The sequence below is a fragment of the Pipra filicauda genome, unplaced genomic scaffold (assembly GCF_003945595.2).
Source record: "Pipra filicauda isolate LSUMZ 115617 unplaced genomic scaffold, ASM394559v2 scaffold14_size4853619_pilon, whole genome shotgun sequence".
NCBI classification, from domain to species: domain Eukaryota; kingdom Metazoa; phylum Chordata; class Aves; order Passeriformes; family Pipridae; genus Pipra; species Pipra filicauda.
This window is the reverse complement of record NW_024103985.1, coordinates 2436522-2452410: the sequence shown is the minus strand read 5'-3', so window position 1 is coordinate 2452410 and position 15889 is coordinate 2436522. Positions and strand designations below refer to the sequence as shown.

The following is a 15889-nucleotide window of genomic DNA, read 5'->3' as shown; positions in this document are numbered from 1 at the left end:
AAGTTTCAGTAGCTAACTGTGTTAATTGAGGAGCTGGACAGATGGCTCAAGCATCTGATATTAAGCTTATTGTGCTGAAACGATGTAGCCATCAGGATCTGAAGTGTTACCATGGGAATGCTCTTCCAAAGGCTACTGAGTGCTAGAAGCATTGACGTGGTGACACTCTGCCAGGGCTGGAGTGACATTAGCTTTTAAGAGATAAAAAGAGGCGATAAAGGGTCAGCTTAAAAAATCCTTGGAGAAATGGTATGATATGTTGTTCTCCTCCAATCAGCTGCTGTGTAGTTAACCAAAGATTCTTTGCACATGCACTCGACTGGGAGCATCAAATAATGTGATAAACCTTTGTTTCTGGAATAAAATAGAACTATCATTTTATAACTTTCATTGTAGACTTCAAACTGAAACAAAAAGACCTTCTGGTCTTTTGAATCCTGTGCTCATCTCACTGGAAAGACTTTTCAGTAACCTTCAGAAAGGGAGGATGGTTTGGCAGTTAAGAGCTGGGAGGTCATTTCAGTAAGATCCATAATTATTCAGGTTTCTGTAGGTAACTGTGAACTGAGAACTTGGACAGAGGACTCTTACCTGAAGCTTACAGTGTTGAAATTATGTAGACATTATCCTCAGAGCAGCATTAAACTCCTCCTACTTTGTGTGACTTTGGATGAGTCCTTTCACTTCTTCGTAGCAGAAAAATTGAAATTTAAGCCAATACATTTTCCCTTATGGTTTGGGTAGGCTGAGGACATGTTACCTACCATGCTGATGGGAGGAATTCCTTACATGCTTACCTTCAACAGCATATCCAGACAAGAGAGTAAATGCAGTCCCCAAGACCCTTCAAGCCCACAACCCCCATAGACCTTCCCTCTTCCTCAGGGAGAACAAGGGATTCTTGCACACTGTTGAGTGCCCTGTTCCAGAAAAGGAGATCACTAAAGTTTGTTCCCTGCATGCCCTGCCAGCCTTTTCCTTCTGCTTCTCATTTGAAGGACAGTTTCTGGTTACACAGAGCCAGGTCCCCTTTAATTCCATGCTGTGCAAGCAAAGGGAAGAGGACAGAGGCACTTTAGGAAAGGCACTTCAAGGCACTGGGATGCCCACTATGGAGAGCTGCACTTATCTGGTCATCCTGATATATCAGAGGAGTTCCATCCACTCTCACAGTTCTCTGCCTTTGAGTTTTTCCCTGTGGGGATTTTCTGTGCTTTCATGGGCTTTGTTGAAAGCTCTTCAAGACTAAGTGATGTTTTTCTCTTGGTTACAGTGAGCTTTTGAGCCAGTCTGTAACTAATGTCTAAACCACCTCCTTCTCTTCCCCTGGTGTTCTTGTGTGCACACGTTGCCATTTAATCTCTCATACAACCTCTTCTGCAGAGGAAAAAAGTGATAAACGTGGACCTAACACTGCAGATCAACTGCAAAACCCACCAATGGCTTCAGTAGAAGAAATTCAGTGGTTTTTTCCTCTATTTTTGTGAGACTTACATGAAATGAAGACTAGGGCATGTGTTTGCTTTGTTATGTAGAGTAATTCCCCAGTGTGAATATATTTACCATTTTCATCTGTTCATATACATAATGCGGATGCGTAGCTGAGTTTTCTAGTGCATAAAAAGTTTTTCCTTTTTTTTTCTTTTTAACCTTTCAGCTGAAAAGATGTATAAATATAAATCCCATCTGCAGATGCAACATTCTAAGTGCTGCATATTCCCAAACCCCTCCAGCAACTGGGCTTTATATTCCAGGTCATGTAAAATTATTTTTCTTTTCTTGAATTCCTCTGAATTTCTAGGTATGATGCCCTATGGGAAATTGCAGCCAGCCCATGAGAAATGGACATGACACAACATCATTTCCAAATATTGGTGGGGGTTTTTTTTGCCAGAAACTTCAAAGCTGCTATCTTTCTGAAAAAATTACCCTCTGTTGAAAGGTTGGATTGAATGGAATGAGGTGCACTCTTGATGCCTTCATTTCTGGCAGAGCTTTTAAAAACAAAAAACAGGGCTGTCCATGAAGGTCACTCACAAACAGACCCGTGTCTGTTTAACAGCCACACGTTGTCAGTAAAAACACAAGTTACAGGAAGGGAAAAAGAGAAAAAAAAAACAGTTTGACTATTCCATTTTCTCCTAAAGTGTGATTTTATTGTAATGCTTTATCTCGTATTTGGTACTTTTCCGTCACTGGGCACTATTTTAGAATCTGTACAGTTGTTTTGGAATTTAGAGTGTATCAGATCTCTAGAAAATCTCTCTCTAGAGTATAACCTCCACAGTAATTGCCTGGTCATAGGAAAAGCCATGAAGAGGAAAAGGTCTGTCTGTCTGCCTGGGGCCTTACCACACATCTCTCACCAAGCCAGCACAATCTGTGTTTTTGTGATTCCAAAGAAACGTGGGACTGAGTGTCTGTAGGCAAGATGGCCAGCTGGGCTTGCCATTTTTATTCTTTCTAAAGTAGCAGTGCCTTCGTGGGACTTGTAGCTGGAAGGAAATTTTAAAAGTGTAAAATGAATCACACTTAGGCAGAAAAGGAATATACGGCAGTGCTGCTCGAGGCAGGGGCCGGAACAGATGAGCTTCATTTTCACAGTGAAAAAGTCCTTTGGTGGCTAAATGCATCTGTGAGTCAGGGTTATAGACAAATGCTAGCCCTGCTGAAACAAGATGGGAGTGATTTCTGACTGGGAAACACGAACTGAGGGCAGGACGTGGCGTTGTTTTCAGAGTGATTTTGTTCTGCTTATAAAGCACTGCCCCTCGTTTTGAACCATGAAAATTAGCAGCAAAAACACTCCTGCTGAAATGAACCCAGAGCTGACCACTGGCTCTAGGCCGTTCAGAGCAACATTTTCTTTTATTCCTTTGCTTTGAGAGTGTTGTGTGTTGCTGATGTGAATTCCTGACTTTTCAAAAGCCTCCTTGGCTACCTTACACACGGACGAGAGGGCCAGAAGTGCCCAACGCTTCAGATCTTGTGCCTTGTCTGAAGAGCAGTTTCAGTCAGAAAGTAATTGTACACAAATAGCAAGCATTTATTCCACAGAACAGATCCTTGGTGAACTTTGAAGTGCATCTCCTTATTTTGCCTAACAGGCAGAATGTGTGTTTTTTTCCCCCCTGCTGTTATCAGAAAAGAACTAATATAAGGAATGTGCCTTCTGTGCTGCCCATCTTTATCAGAACTATTGGTGATGTTTCCAATGTATAGAATACTCTTAGGTAAAAAGTAGACAGCTGGGTTTTGGATATTCCAGGACACTCTTGCAAAAAGGGCTGTCTTTCTTCATAATGTTGTGGGTTAAATATTGTTTCCCTCAGTATCTCTTCCAACCTTCTAAATAGAAGAAATTTAAGAAATATTCTAAGTTTCTTAAAATCTCTTTTCTAGCCAATAGATGTTGCATACATGGAGGGGGATGGAGGCATGGAAATGGGTCAGGTGCTGACTTCACCACCTCAGTGAGACCCCTCACTCATCAGACAGAATGTTAAAACCAGCAGCACAGGTCAGTCCTGCCAGCAAAGACAGAAGTGGACAATAGGAAAACTGAGAGCTGCCTCATTGAATCCCAGGGCTTGGAAAACTGTTCCTGGCATAACACAAGTTTTGTGTCATGTTTTGCTCAAGGCTGTAGGTAAAGGTAAACTGCTGTCCCAAATTTCATGATAAAATCACACAGTGGTCTTTACTGAAGCATAGAAAGACTGTTCAACTGTCTCTGCAAGTTGCCCAGTGAAAATGCTGTGCCAGAGTGCAGAAAGCCAAGTTTTTTGGTTTTCTCAATATTACAGTGTTGGAACTGATAATGCAGCTGGATCATTAACTTCAACAATGTCAGCATGTTCTCACCATTGCATTTGCATTAATTAGTCTACCTATTATTTAACAGCACACTTCTCTTAGATGAATTCACTAATGTACTTTTTGGCTCCCACTATACAGAATGCCTCTGCTTCAAAAGTAAGCTATTAAATGCTAGAAAAGGTAGGAAGAGTTGTGGAAAAACACACCAGTGTGTTCACATTTGAAGAGAATCACACAAAGACACTGAATGATAACTTTCCTGAAGGAATCTCTTGCTGCCTGCTGTGCAAAAGTCTTTGTTTCTACCTCACGTGCAGGCAGGAAAGAAAACAAAAACTAGAATATCAAATCCAGAGGAGGAGCGAATGTTCATGGACCTGAAAAGTGAGATTAATTAATGGTTGCAGGCAGATTGTTTTAGCATAAATTAAGACACTGTTCACAGTCCAGGAAAGGAACAAGAAAATATGCTGAGTATAGATCCTTACAGCTGCTCCCTGTGTAGTAAGGACTCAGCTTGAACTACATCCTGTTGGGATAAAAATGCAGTGTCTGTGGGGATTTTATTCTAAATCTTTTTTCATAAATGTCAGAGTTGAGAGGAGCCTCTAAACTTTGTCAGGAGTTACAAATGTGAAATAGGATACTTTAGTTTTTGCCTCATCTCCGCGCTGTCTTCTGCTGCTGAACTCAGCCTGGCATGTTAGTCAATCAATTGACATGTAATCAATCAGAAAACCAAATAATCCGGGGACTTTCAATGGAGAATGTTGGCTTTGAGTTTTGGGGTTCCCTTTTTTCTTCTCTTCCCCCTGGCTTTTTTTGGAAGGGAACATAGAACTCCTGTGTTGTACGTTGTGTGGTATAAATTGAACTGTAAAAAGGCAGAATAGACTATAAATGTAGGCAAGTCCAAGGCAAAGAAATCTCAGAGCCTCCACATCAGACTTGTTAAATTGCTTCTTAATGAAGTAATTGTTTGTTGGTGGGGGAACGTTTCTGTTTGTCAGATCTCTGGGTAGATAGGGGTATTAACATGGGGGGAACTAACCTGTGCTGGTGGCTGATGTACAGTTTGACCAAATACAGGATGGAATAGAAAGGTTACATCTTTACATCATCAGAGCTCTCTTTTAAATATAAATCTAAAAGCTTACTCTTTTAATACCCTTCTGAACTTGTAGCTGCCTATAATGGATGAGACAGTGAAAACCACACTTAAATATTAGAGCCCAGATTTAATGTGTGTTACTGACAATGAGGTCAGGCAGATTTGACTGAATTCCATTTAGAGCTGAACATGAAACCCCCTGAAGTCATTTTTATGATGTCATTCAACAGGTTGGAATTGTGCTTTAGATAAAAGGACTGCCAGGACATCTTCTCTGGGTGTGTTTAGAAATCAGAACTGTAAATAAATTTTACTTTTGAATACAAGAGGCATGTACAAATTGATCTTATTCTTTGCCAGGGGCCAGAAGTTCACTCATGAGTGGATATCCATCAAATATGGTCATGTTAGGCAATAAAAGAGTGAAGGAAGCAAGAACTTAAGGCTTCCCCTACCCATGGAATAGAATGGTTATTCAATAAGAATCAAATTAAAACTGTTGTATTGATTCAGTTGGTCTTGTAGAATGGAATCTTTTGATATTGATATTTTTTAACTGTAGTTATATCAGCAAATGCAGGCTGAGGGCTCGGTGGGTTACACAGTGAAAATGTTCACTGCACACCCATGGTGTCAACCACCAACCATTGGTGAACATCAGTAAGTACTTCAGACATTGCACATGTGCCCTAAGTCTTGATAATGGTTTGGGAAAAAAAAAATATCTCTGTCTTGTAGCACTGATGAGAAACTTCTTTGTCTTTAGTTTCATTTAAGGCTTGAGAGATGCAGGGATGACGATGATTTCCTAACCCAAATTACTCTCTTCTTGGTCTTGGGTCATAATACACTCCCCTAAGACAAAAAGTGCAGAATCTTGTCTACTACTCATGGTACCAGGTGCAAAATTAACTATCTCATTAACCTTGATGAGCTTGTTGTAGCTGTGAAGGTGCTCTGAAGATTACAGCCCCTTTAGCCTGCAGTCATAAATAAGCACCTACCACCCACTGCTGCAGGGCAAACTTTCCTTTACTAGCACAGAAAATGCATTTAGAGGAAGGCTTTGTAGTTTATTTGAAGAACAGAATGCCTACAACTTTCTGGACATGCAGGTGTTTTTGAAGAGGTAATTCTCCTGTTTCCCAATATCTGCACACCATAAACTAGAATTTGCTTTAATTAACCTGGTGCTGTTATTGTCAGAGTGTGATACTTCTTCTTAGTGTTATCTCTCTAGAGTATATGCAGAAAACTGCTTTCTATAATTATTATTATTATGTTACCAACATATTTGAGAAATGTTTTGAATCATTCATGCCACTCTCAGCATGAGAATATTCTCACTTTATAAATATTCTCTGAGTTCAGCTTTCAGCTCCCATTAGTAACATGTTCTGTAATACACCTTTTTCTTCGTTGACATGTCTGCAATTTTGTTCTCCTTGGCAAGGAAAATGCAAATATTGACATCAAAATATTCTGCAGTATGTGAAATGAGAACAGATGAGATTTTCGTGCAACCTTGGCTTATGATATTTTTTGTAAGTGAAAGAGATGATACAGAGATACATTTGAATGTCAGCTAAAGAATAGAATTATACTTATGTAGACATATCTTTGCCACCTTTACCCCACTTAGTCTGGGGACTGATAAAAACTCTGCAAGCCACCCTGTCCAAAATTCACCCCAAATTCTCAGACTTGTAGCCTGCAACGAGATCTTGTGCTTGGTGCTGTGTGGGCTCACAATAATTTATTTTGTTAGCTTTGGCTCACCTACACAGACAACTGCAGGCTGATAGCTGTGTGAGATGTGGATATTTATCCAGTTGGGATTGGTTGCCTGTTTGGTTTCTGTTGTGATGCCCAGAAATGCAGTGGTGAGGGGTTGGATGCATTGCTTGATGGCTGCCATTCATCTCTGAGACCTTTATATTACATTTATGCCAAACAGAGCTGGGATTGCAGGGATGAACAGGCCCTACAGGAGCTCCCCCAAAATGAGGTACACCACTCCAGCACCTTCTCGGTGCTTGGTGGGTGTAGCAGAGGGATGAGAGGAAACTGGGAGAAGGAAAGATTTGAGTTGCAGAGCAACTCCCAGGGAGCTGGGTGAAGCAACTCTAGGACAGAAAGCTTCTCAGGCTGAGTCAATATTTGAGAGGTGTAATAAACACTCACAAAGATTTTTTTTTCTTTTTTTTTTTGTTCCCCTTCTCTTCCTTAGGCTGTGTCTTTCGTGCTTCAGCTCTTGAGCTGCACAGCACAGAATGTGGTGTGTGGGAGGCAGAGACTCCATGATTGAGCTGCAGTTTTAAGTTAAGTTATGTATTGCCCATAAATGGTTATTTTCTGGGTCTTACCATCTTCATTAAGAATCACTTTGAGCTGAACATTCCTATTAATCAGCTTGAAGCTGACTGTTTATACCTCTAAAAAAAACAAATCCATTTTACTCTTTCTGAGTTTTTAAGTTTGTATTGAACCCTTTCAAAAGGAAACCCCTTTCAAATCTTTAAAAGAAGAAACCACAAACAGCATGTTTGACTTTGACAGAATTATTTTTTTTTTAACTATTCCAGATCAAATCATGAGTGGTACTGTGGGAATCAATAACTTCATAAAATTACCCAAATCCAGAGTTAGCTGAGATTGCCATAAAACCACTCATTATGTAACAATGGCCATAAAATGGCAATTATACTATTTCATTCTGAGTTTTAATTATGTAATTGCAATGCATGTGTTGACTGAATTCTTAGAATGTGGAATGGTTTAAAAGAAAATATTATGATATTTTAGCTCATGTTCTTCAGAAGTACTTTTGAATGACACCAGAATTCACATGCTTCCCCTCCCCTTCCCTGTATGTTTTATTTTTCATCAGTGGGGGAGGTTTTTCAAGTGAAAACACAGTGCACATTGGATCCAGCTTTCACACGTGGATCCTCCTGCAAGTGCTTATTTCCACCTTTCTGTTTTAAAAGGAGCTTGGTGCTCTGGAACACAGGCAGATCATGCAGAATAAGTACATTAAAACTTAACATATAAAAGAGACAAATTCCTGATAAAGAGGGGAAATTTAAAGGCACTGAACAGAGTGTTGATGTGGCCTCCTTTGACATATCATTGCAATTCTATTCATGTTCAAAAAAGATGAGCTAAAGTCAGAAAAGGAACAAAAGAAGATTACTAATATAATTAGGAGAATGGAAAATTGATCACACAGGAGGAAAGTAGGGGCTGTCTCATTCTTGTAGAACAAAATCTGAGTAGGAGCATCATTGCTATATGGAAATAAAAATAGAGGGAGAGAGGAGGATACTGGTGATCCAAGAATAGATGGATACAGAGGAGGCATTTGTACTTTCAACCTGGCAGTGCAGAGCCAGGTTCCCATCCCCAGAGTACTGAGGTGTGGGAGCAACTGCTCCTTCACAAGAAGAGAGGCCAGATTTTCATCAGGTGAACCTCAGCACCCTGATGGAGAGGACTCATGGCTGTGGTGCTTGAGACAAGAGAATTTGGCCTTTTGAAGCTGTGACAGGGTAAGGGGGCATTTCTGTCATCACACACACTGCTCATCTACACCCTTTTTAAACCATTTTAATTCTTTAGTTAAGATTCTGTATCATCTAATTCAGTCCAACTTCTTTCAGTCAGATTTCACTGGACTATGCAAGACCACTTTAAGGACCCTGTGGATACTGGGTCTTTTCTGGGTGGTCCTACTAGGGAATAAGGTTTTCAGCTCAAACAAGTTTGCTAAAATAAACTTTACTCTGTTTTCTTTTTGTTGGAAAATAAGATAGGTGATCTGGAATTACTTTGAGTGCTGTACCACAAATAGTTTGCATTCATCAGAGTATGTGTAACTAAAGACTAGCACAGAATTCCATTCCTTTGAGATCAATGCTGAGGTCTTGGCTGCATCAGGGGCAAATTTTGTGCTTAATATAACTAATTCATCTTCTGAATCAGATGATATTAATGAGCTGAATATCTTTGGGACAGGAACTGTCACTTGGTATATTATTGAACAATGCCTGTCATGCTGGGGTTGTAACTTGATTGAAATTGAGATCTGAATGTAAAATTTTAATCAGAAAAGCTTGGTGGTTTTTCTTCCCTCACAATTTATACCGTTGTTCAATACATTTTGCTCTAGCATTTTAGCCTTTTTCATTTGGCAAATATTGATGTCTTTTCCAGAGCTTTAATGGAAGTAAAATTGTCATGAAAAAAACCAATAATTGCATGCATTTCTGTAACAGTTACAAGCCAGAATACTTTGTTCCAACCTTTTTAAAATCTTCTATGCTGAGTCAATCATAGTTTCTCTGAATTGTAGTAACATGCAAAAGCATTTGACTATTGCCTGTTCTATTAAGAAGATTAACTGGAACTGTTGATTGTATAAGCAAACATTGCACATAGGCATCACTAGGAAAACTTACAGGACTGATATTAACAGTTCTGAGCTGTGCTAAAAATTATAATATCTAACTCCAAAGTATCCTTGATGCAGTAATTCTTATTCAGACAGAACTCAGAAGAATGAGAAGACTTTTTTTCTTCTTTTTTTTTTTTTTGTCCTGATGTTCTATGATCAAGTCCAAAATTTGTAATGGTATTATCATACAAGTCCAGTATAAGCAATACCAGCCCTGTATAGAAATGTATCAAATTAATTTTCATCCAGCACCATTTTTTTTTTGGTAGTGAGAAGGCATAAACAAGACGAAGGGGAGGTAAAAATAAAAGGAAAGACCAAGGTAGCCAAGCTCATACTGAATGTCCCAGCCCATCTATCTGTCTCTGAGTTCATTACACACACATAGAATCAGCTGGGTTGGAAGGGACCTCCGAGATCATCAAGTCCAACCCTTGGCCCAACCCCGCTGTGGTTCCCAGCCCATGGCACTGATGCCACATCCAGTCTCTTCTTAAAAACCTCCAGGGATGGAGAATCCACCACTTCCCTGAGCAGCCCATTCCAATGGCTGACCACCCTCTCTGGAAAGAAATTCTTCTTAGTATCCAACCTAAACCTCCCCTGGCACAGCTGAAGATCCAGCCCTTTTGTCTTGCTGATGGTTGCCTGGGAGAAGAGACCAACCCCCCCCGGCTCCCCTCTCCTTTCAAGTAGTTGTAGAGAGTGAGGAGGTCTCCTCCAAGCCTCCTCTTCTCCAGGCTGAACAGCCCCAGCTCCCTCAGCCTCTCCTCACAGCACTTGTGCTCCAGTCCCTTCCCCAGCCTTGTTGCTCTCCTCTGGACCTGCTCCAGCCCCTCCATGTCCTTCCTGAGCTGAGGGGCCCAGAACTGGACACAGCACTTGAGGTGTGGCCTCACCAGTGCTGAGTCCAGGGGCAGAATCACTTCCTTGGACCTGTTGGCCACCCTGTTCCTGATTCATTGGCCTTCTTGGCCCCCTGGGCACACTCTGGCTCCTGTTCAGCTTCCTGTCCATCCAAACTCCCAGGTCCCTCTCTGCCTGGCTGCTCTCCAGCATACAGGTATCTATCACTCCAGGAAGAGTCAACTAAAGCAGTTTTTAAAGCAGCTGCAAACAGAGGAAGGCAGCAGTGCCCAGCACCACCTCTGGCAGCTTCGGGCTCCCCTGACCTCGTGCCGAGCCAAGCCGGGAGTTCCCAAGCACGAGCTGCCGAGTCTCTGCTTCACTTCAGGCACTCACAGTTTCCCTCGGAGCAACAACTTCCCTGAGTAAAGCAGGGAGAGAGAGGAGGGCACTCCCAGGGAATGACTGATCATGCTGTCACACGCCTGGCAGTGCCGGGGGAATGCACAAAACTCGTTAGCCTGTCTGGAGTTGTGCTGCTCCTCTGGAGCTGAGCTGCTCCTGCCTCGCGCTGCCTCTGCTCTCCTGCATCGTGATGGGTTTCGGAGGCTTTTGTCTCACCCTTTTGACAGCACATATGCAGAGGCATTACATTATTCATTCTCTGTGCGTGATATACCTCTTGTAGTTTGAATATTTGTAATTAGAGCAGCTCCCGGGCACAGGAAGAGGCAGTTTGTACATGGGGGTTTTCAGTGGTTCGTTGTATTGTAGCCACGTACCATCTTCATGGAAGAAGAGAGTGCTTTTATGCATGAGAACGTTCCAAGTCCATAAAATATTAACTTTACTATGAAAGATAGTGCTATTATCTTATATCTATATGTGAATATGTAAATCTATACCAGATATACATATTCACAAAACTGAAATTTTCCTAAAAGATGTACAATGGAAGAAGCTGCTCGGACAGACAGTTCAACTGGTTCCTGTAATCCTGGCCATAAAGACCTGTCTGGTTTCACTGGAAGCTTGCTCTCACAGGATCAGTTTCTACAACTGCAGGGTAATCAATGACACCTACCAATGCCAGGGAAAACCCTCAAGGAATTAGTGTAATAAATCAGTGATTCTAACAGAGGTGACAAACCTGTTAAAAAGTAAACCATGACATCTTATTTTTCCAGGTCTGATGACTAATAAGGAATCTATCTCTTCATATCCCAGATTTTCTCTTACCTCTTGTCTGTATATGATTTTCTTTTCTGCTGATTGATTTGTGTACTTGTGGCCATGTTGGAATGACGAGACAGTGACATCTGGTGACCAGTTCTGTGCATGCATTTTATATTTTGCTACCTTGCCGTGAAAGTTACCCCAAATTCTGGTAATAACTGTTAGAAAACCATTATATAAACAGATCGATTGTTTTCAATGAGAAAGACCTCAGCAGGTGCCATGAAGTGCATATGTGAACATCACAATTTTAGCCTAATCTGCTGGAGAACTAAATATTAAGTGGCTGCTTATCCACATTGTCTGCCCATTGCCACCAAGCTGTCCCCAGCCAGGTCCCACACTGCCCCCATGGGCTGGGACCTGTGTCACAGCTGCTGGGAGCTTGGCCTGAGCTGTTGACTGGCCAGACATGTAGAGGGCTGTGTGTTATTTTTAGCTGTGGAGGAAGCAATCTTTGAACCAGATTGCTGACTTCTCTCTGTACCTCTTCACAAAAACAAAGCAAACCCCCCCAACTCCTCAGCCTAATCTGCCGTCACAGCTTTGGTGTTTTTTTCCTAAGTGGGCTGCCAGCAGGGCTCCTGCTAATAGTGTGATGCCTCAGCAGGCTGCACTTTCTGGACCTCTTAATTTCATAAACAGAAACATCAGTGCCTCTCCTCCCTTCAGGCTGGGAAGTGGATGTTTATACTGTCTCTATCAGCACAGTGCTGTGGCTGCTAAAGCTTTTTCTCTGCTCCATCACACCACTGCTTCAGCTCTCCAATGTTCCTGGGGTTGTTCTGATGATATTGGAGAATAGATTGAATTTACCCAGAGATTCATGAATAAGAAAGAAATCAAGAGCAATAAAGTACAGAGCTGCCTCTTTAATCAAATGGGTTTCCTGCATTGTCCTGTAAGGAGCTGAGGATAAATGGCACTGTGTTGGGTCATTATCCTCCTTGGCACTGCTACCAGCGCTGTGAGTCAGGATAAACAAGGCTGTTGTTCTGGGAAGCAATTTGACCAAATGCTTCATTATCCCCCCCACACCATTTTCTTGGCTCCTCTGCATGGCTGGATATCTCAATGAGACCTGTGGCACCCACTGTGGGGAGAAGCTGTGATGCTCCATCCCCTCCCGCTCCCATTTGAGGCCTTTTCTCTCAGGTGACAGAAGTGGCTCCGTGGCCTCAGTCACACCAAGCTTGGCTCAGTGTGTGCACATTTGGGGTAAAACCCTACAAGTCCTGCCCTGAAAGGGATTTTGGGCAGAGCCCTCACACAGACACAGCCCTCAGGCTCCTGCTTGAGCCTCCAGAGGTTTCTGCTCACGGCAGCACCGTGGCCCTGGGGACCCACTGGAATGCTGGCAGGATGGATCCCAGACTCCTCCAGTCCAGAGCCACCTGTTCAGAACACACACAACTAAACCATCTTCTTCTTGGTCTGCTCTCAGAGCCCAGCCAGGCTGGTAGCAAAGGTCACAATCTTTTCCTTCCTTCCTTCCCTCCTCTGTCATTCCATCATCTCGTCTGGAAATAAATTTAAATCATCATAAATTACTTCTCAGTGCCATTAGTACCTCCACTGGGGTGGATAAAGTGCTACAAAATTTACAAGACTAATTTCTTTACATATTGGTTCTTTCTGTGTTCCCAGCTCCTGCAGGGTTTTGTAGATATGAAAATTATGGTTGATCGGTTTTGGAAGTAAGTTTTAATTATTAATATTGTAATAAAACTATTATGGTGATTTTTGGAGTTGTTAAAGATATTTTCAGTTGTTGTCATTTTCCTAACTGTACCACAGGGTAGAAATAAGAACGGTGATTGCAATCCCCTGACCTAGTGGGAGTAACCTGACAAATAGTAACATTCCAAAGCTTTTTTTCAATCTTTCTTTTTTTTTCCCCCCATCATCTGAGCAAAGATGGATTTTTCCATAATATAATTATAAAACGTTCATAAACAATAATGTTTTCCTTATTGTAAGTGGTATGTTTTAAATTACATTTAAAGCGTCTGAAAGTAATTTATCCCAGAGCTGCATGGTGTCACTTGAGAAAAGAAAATCAAAATTGCTTTTGAATTTGCTGTGACTTCAGTAGTACTTGTAATGGCAGCTCAAACTGCTGCTTAGAAAAACAGAGTCCCTGAGCATCTTGAGGTATGATGTGTGTATATGTAATTTCCTCAGCTTTAAAGCTTCACTGCCTCATTCAGGTGTCTCTGGTTCCCCTGACCTTGTGAATATTTTAATGTTGTACTTTCCAGAAATGACTATTGTAGCTGCAATTGAACATTTTAATTTGAGTGCTGTTTTGCAGTGGGTAATGCTGTAAAGCCAAATTAGACAAATTAAAATGTATGTTCATAGAAATTAATTGTTCCTAATGATTTCCTGCCCAAATATATATTCCTTTCTATGAATGGAATGGAAAGACGGTTCTTTACTCTGGCAAAATGTCCATATGTTTGTGCAGATCTTAATTTGCAGTCTCATTATAGTTCTGAATTATACTAAAATGTATAACTATTATACTTTTGTGGACTTTTTTTTCTTCTTGACTCTTCTGCTCTCCCTGCTACCCACGGGTGGTTTGAAATTACAGCTGGTTTACTGTTCTGTTCAAGTTTGCTTTGATACTGTAGAAAATGATCTATTTTTTGATTGTGGCCGTGAGAAATCTGTTGGCTGTCTTCAGTAGAATAAATAGTTTCTATCCTTAAATCTCCACTTTGCATAACATTTGTATCCACAACTCCAGGTAGATGTTACATTTCAGCTCATGAAGTGCTGCAGGTTCTGGGCAGCTAGGGAGCTCAAGTACAAAATATTTCTTCTGCATCAGGACACAATAAAATATTATGGGTATGGATCTGTTAAAATATAGATCCTGTTGTTTATGTGGTGATATTTCTCTGGCAATATAAGGCATTCACTCCACATTCTGATAATCACTGAAATCACCAGCCTGCATCACTTCTTCAGGGTTCATTTGTTAAAATAAATATATTTTTTTGTGCTTTGTTTTTTTTTTTTTTTGTTTGGTTGGTTTGGTTTATGTTGGGTTTTATTTTTTTAATCTAATGAATGTTCTTTATGCTACATGTATGACATTAAAAAGCCCAGTCTTGTTCAGATAGTCCTTTATTAGATCTTGTGCTATATTAATGGGAGACCAAATCACTAAGTATGGAATACCCCAGAAAATAAAGGCCTGAAAAGGCAAAGCAGTAACAGCAATAAACTTTTTGTCTTTCAGGAGTACAGAGACCTTGAGAGCAGAGCATGAGCTTCCCCACCAGGAGGGAACACAACCCCTTGGATGGCTCAGCCTCACACACAGCCCTGGGGAAATGTGAAGGGGAGGACTCAGCAAAAGCAAAGGGTTCACTAATGTGAAATCCCAGCAAGAGGAAACACATGCCCTTGAAAAAGAGGTGGAGGAGGTGCTGCAGTGGTAACTGGTGCAGAGAAACAACAGGATCCACTCTGATTTCACACTGGGAAAGATGCTGATCTCATGCACTTTGAGGAGTGCTGGTAAGTCCTGAAAAATTTGCTGTGATTGCAGAATGATGACTCTGCAAAGTGTTTGATTGTCACAGGTAACATCAGCCCCAATGATAGAGCAACCTGGTTTAACCCAGTTTAACCCTTCCATCATCTGACAACCTCCTTCCACCCTTGTCATCTGGCATGGAGAGCTGGAGGTGTGTTACCAAGGGCTATAACAGTTACAACTGATCTGTTTTTCAGAAGTTAGCAGAAATTTGAAGGCATAAAAAAAATGAAGCTCTTAAGTGTTTCCCAGTCTACTCTATTTCTATCTCTCAGTTCTCACCCGTGCCAGGGGATGTGGTAAGTCCTGCAATCAGTAGGCACTGTAAAGATAAAATGACCAAGTGAAGATGGCAACGAAGGAGAGGCGGTGAAACCCAGCAAGAAACATCTACATAGTTGTAAACGAAGGCAGTACATTTTAATGGTGTTATGGGAATGATCACCAATCATTTTGAGAAGGGTTAAGTGTGATTAGCAAAGGAAAAAAAAAAAAAAGACAGCTTTTGTTTATGCCTTAGATCAGCAAAACATTTGCAGGGTAACTTAAGTGTGGCAGTGTAGGTTTGCATTCAAATCTTAAAGAAAATCTCACCTCTTGAGATTGTCTTGAATGGTACTTCAAACCTGGATTAATGGGGATAGAGGCTACCACAAGTCTCATTTCCACTGGAATTCCACAGCAGCCTGTCCAGTCTCTCAGGAGGAGGCAAAATTAATCACTCAGGTCCAGACAGTGACTTGTGACTTCCCCATTAGGAGGAGAAAACTACTCTTCCTAAAGCAGACTGGGGAAAAAATATTGCCTGAGGCACGTTGCTCTTTTTCATGAGGCATAGCAGTATCTAAGTTGGAAGAATAAAGAATAA

General features: G+C 41.2%; 1 long non-coding RNA gene across 1 annotated transcript in view; it reads left to right on the top strand.

The window, feature by feature from the left end:
* The window catches only part of LOC120322755, a 38792-nt gene extending 23821 nt beyond the window's left edge, over nucleotides 1-14971 (top strand). The window contains exon 3 of the long non-coding RNA XR_005562648.1: nucleotides 14722-14971. This is a non-coding gene — a long non-coding RNA (uncharacterized LOC120322755). The remainder of the gene's footprint in view (nucleotides 1-14721) is intronic.
* Nucleotides 14972-15889: the final 918 nt, after the last annotated feature.